This window comes from Nicotiana tomentosiformis, chromosome 4 (genome assembly GCF_000390325.3).
Source record: "Nicotiana tomentosiformis chromosome 4, ASM39032v3, whole genome shotgun sequence".
NCBI classification, from domain to species: domain Eukaryota; kingdom Viridiplantae; phylum Streptophyta; class Magnoliopsida; order Solanales; family Solanaceae; genus Nicotiana; species Nicotiana tomentosiformis.
The window spans coordinates 56,031,703-56,035,783 of NC_090815.1; the positions used below are offsets into that span (position 1 = coordinate 56,031,703).

At 38.7% G+C, this 4,081-nt stretch overlaps 1 non-coding gene across 1 annotated transcript; it reads right to left on the reverse strand.

Moving 5' to 3' along the window:
* Positions 1-378: 378 nt before the first annotated feature.
* Positions 379-485, reverse strand: LOC117279210 (small nucleolar RNA R71). Its single transcript, XR_004509623.1, has one exon. It is a non-coding gene; the product is annotated as a small nucleolar RNA R71 (small nucleolar RNA).
* Positions 486-4,081: the final 3,596 nt, after the last annotated feature.

Genomic DNA, 4,081 nt, shown 5'->3' on the forward strand with positions numbered 1-4,081 from the left:
CCCGGTGCTGGGAGACCACTTGATGATTACGCTAGACCGGTCTAGAACCAAGGATTGTCAAGTATTAGACCACGTCCAGTTATAGTGAACAATTTCGAATTGAAGCAAGGGTTGCTCCAAACTCTTCAAAATTGTTGTGTCTTCAGAGGGAAGATGAACGAAGATCCAAACACACATCTGATGGACTTCGAGGAGATTATGAACACCTTTCAATATAATGGTGTGTCACAAGATGCAGTGTACTTAAGGGCTTTCCCCTTCACATTGAAAGATAATGCTAAGCAGTAGCTTTGGAGCTTGCCAACGGGATCAATTAGAACTTGGGAGGAGATGACCAGAAAATTTCTTGATAAATATTTCTCCTCAGCTAAAACGGGCAAGTTTAGAAGAGAGATCCATTATTTCTGCCAGAAAGATATTGAAACTGTTTTTGGAGCTTAGGAGAGGTTTAAGGAAATAGTCAGAAAGTGTCAACATAGTAGAATTGAACTCTGGATACAACTCCAGGACTTTTGGGATGGATTGACACCGGCGTCACGTAGAACATTGAGTAATGTAGTTGGAGGTCCGTTGATGATGAAGACTCTAGAGGAGATAGATACAATTCTTGATGAGTTATCCGAAGATGCAAATCAGTAGCCCTCTGAGAGTGCTGAAAAAAGAAGAGCGACTAGTGTTTACCAGGTTGATGCTAACACATCTGTGCAGGTACAGCTTGATGCCATGGCGAAAGAGATAAGGAAGCCGACCTTAGCCTCGATACAAAGTGATCCTCATGCAGCTTGTGATATATGTGGAAGAGGACACCCAACTCATGAGTGTCAAGCCTTAATTGAGGAAGTGAATGTTGTGGGTAATTACAACTTTAATGCAATGGGTCAGAGACACCCCCGATTTGTCATGGAGTTCATCTGGGGGTACTGCGAATGCATGGCAACAAAATAATTCTAGAACCCAAGGACAAGCTCCAGTCTACCAAAATTAACAGAGGCAGCAATTTCAACCTCAACAGCCCATTTAGTCTGGCATAGAAGATCTCATAAAGGCCTTCATTCAGAAAACCGATGAGAAGCTTGAAACTCATAGCGCAGCTATAAGGGAACATGAAGCAGCTATCAAGGAAATAGGTGCTGGTCTTCAAACTCTAGAAAGACAAGTGGGACAAATTGCAACAATATTATCTGAAAGGATCCTAGGTACTCTGCCAGCTGACACTGAACGAAATCCCAAAGAAACAGTAAATGATGTGACCTTCAAAAGTGGGCAAGTGTTGAAAGATCCCACCCCAGTCCAAAAAGAGGTGGTACCTGAAAAAGAAATTGGGGAGTAGTTGAAAATTGAAGTTGATAAGAAGAAGAAAGGCAAGAAGGGAGCTGAGAAAAAGAAGGAGGAAACTTCAAGAAGAGAGGAATCTAATGAAGAGAGCAAGCACATGCATGCTTTACCTTTTCCCCAAAAGTTGTATAAAGAAAAGCTGGACAAGCAATTTGAGAGATTTCTAGATATGTTGAAATAGGTTAATGTAAATTTGCCATTCACAGAAGTGCTCTCACAAATGCTAGCTTATGCAAAATTCTTGAAGGAGATCCTTACAAAGAAAAGAAAGATAGAAGAGACATCAGTGGTCAAGATCACAGAGCATTGCAGCGCAATAATACAAAACAAACTCCCACAAAAGTGTGGAGATCCAGGGAGTTTTACTATACCTTGCTTTTTAGGCTCTATTAATTTTGATAAGTCTTTATGTGATTCTGGTGCCTCAATTAATCTATTACCTTTGTCTATTTACAGGAAGTTGGAGCAGGAAATTGGAGAGATGAGGTCGGTGCCAATATCTTTGCAGCTGGCAGAACAAATGACTTTGATACCCGAGGGGATAGTGGAAGATGTTTTAGTTCGGGTAGATAATATTGTATTCCCTGTAGACTTTATACTGGTGAATATGGAGGAGAATAAGGAGGTCCCCCTTATCTTAGGAAGACCATTCTTAGCAATAGGAAGAGCAATCTTAGATATACATGAGAGAAGACTCATGCTTAGAGTGGTGGGGAGACTATAATTTTTGAGATGAATGTAGAAACGGGGGCTAAAAAGGAGAAGCCAGGTGCAAGTGTTGAGTGGAGAGTGAAGAGTTCGAAAGGAAAGGCTGCACTCAGTGAGAATGATAAGTGTGGGGTGTACCCCAAGAAGGCTGAGAAGAAGATGTGTGCATTGGTTTGGGCGCGTGGAATTGAGCCCGACCTCGACTCAGACCCCGACTAGATATTCAGAAAAGTTTCTTTTACCTTATGCTTTTAATTGTGTGTCATGCGGACATGCCACAACTTAAAGTGTAGGGTAGGGGATAATTGTATGTTGTATGTATATGTGTTAGTTTAGTTTTTGTTTTAGTAGTTAGAGATTAAAAATTGAAAAAAAAACATAAAAAGTGAAAATTTTCAATTTTTCCTGGCGATGGATATTATTCGACAGGTTTCTTAAGGGATTAAAGTTGAAAGAAAAAGACAATTTTTTTTGTTAGGTAGTGTAATAATTCCCCCTTGATATTTCTTTGTTTCGCGGTTCTTTTTCAAAGGTTTTGTTTGAACCGGGTGTAGTTACTTTTTATTTTTGTTAGGAGTAGGAAACCTTGTGCTATGATTCGAATTGAAGACAATGTGTCTTGACTTTATTATGCCTTAAGAATAGTGAGTGCTTTAGTAGTGACGCTTAGGCTCAGTTTTTGACTCTTGTAGTACCTTAAAGTGTATGATCTTAACTTTGCTTTACTACTTTGACTAGAGTGTCTTGTTGATCCAATCTTGAGTGAGTTGTGTGTCATATGTATGTGAGGTTTTTTGTTATTTTGTGCATTACATTTGATGTCTAGAACTTGCCCCGTGTGTGTGCAAAGCGAAGTAGTAGTTTTGTTCAGTCTTGGAAGTGATATAGGCATTTTTTTGTTGAGCCAGTTATATGCTTTTGCCCACCTAATTGTTATGTATTTTAGTTAATCTCGTTGAGCCTGTAATCCTGTTTCCTTGGCAACCACATTACAAGCCTTACCCAGTTATTTGAGTTGACCATCTATTTGAACCTTATACCTCTCGTGAGCACTTAAATTTGTTAGGAACTTTGTAAAAGCTGAAGTGTGGGGTGGTTGGTTTGGCTTTTGAGTGGAACTAATGAAATAAGGAAGAAGGTGTATTGATTTGAATTAAGTAAGAGCCACTTGAATTGAAAAAGAAAAGAAAAAAATGTTGTATTGTTGTGAAATTATTCTTTGACAGTGGTAACTCTTGATGTTATTGTGATTAAAGAAGTAGGGAGTTAATGTATATTGATGTGAAGGTGGAGTTATGGTTTGACATAAGTGTGGGGTTTTGAACAATGAAATGTATGTATTAAAGTGCTTAGGGAGGTGTATTCACTCTTATATCTAAATGTATCCTACCCGTCCCGCAGCCTACATTACAACCAATTAAAGTCGTACTTGATCCTTGACTGAATGAGCGCAATTAGTATAGTAGTACACTATGGGCAAGGCTATGGTTCATCTTTTGTGGCATATGAATGTTATTTCTGAGAGTGAGTGAATTCTTTCTATCTTGAGTTCCTAAATGTTCTTAATATCTATTGTGTGTGGAACTACTCTCCATTGTTGTGTGAGGGCACTTGATTCACAAAGGAAAGGTAATGCTTGAACTCTATGATAGAGTAAGTGAGCGAGTTATAAATAATGCGTAGTGCTTTTGAGTCGAATCGTGAGGTGATGATGTTATACTATTGTGCTTAGTCTATTTTAAATATTCTTGGTGTGATGAGTTATGAGAGTTGTTTAAAAAGGCCAGGTCTATAAAAAGTGTAGTTTGATTGCTCGAGGACGAGTAATGGTTTAAGTGTGGGGTGTTGATGGTAGGCTATAATCTCGAGTTTTAGTCGCTTATCGCACTCTAATTTACTGCACTTTAATTGAGTTTGAGCTTTAATTGCTTAGTGTTTTGCACTAATTATGTGTTTTATGCCTTGTAGGAGGATTTCGAGCTATGTAGATGTTAAGGAATGAATTCGAGTGATTTGGAGCTTTGAAGTCTGAGTAAAA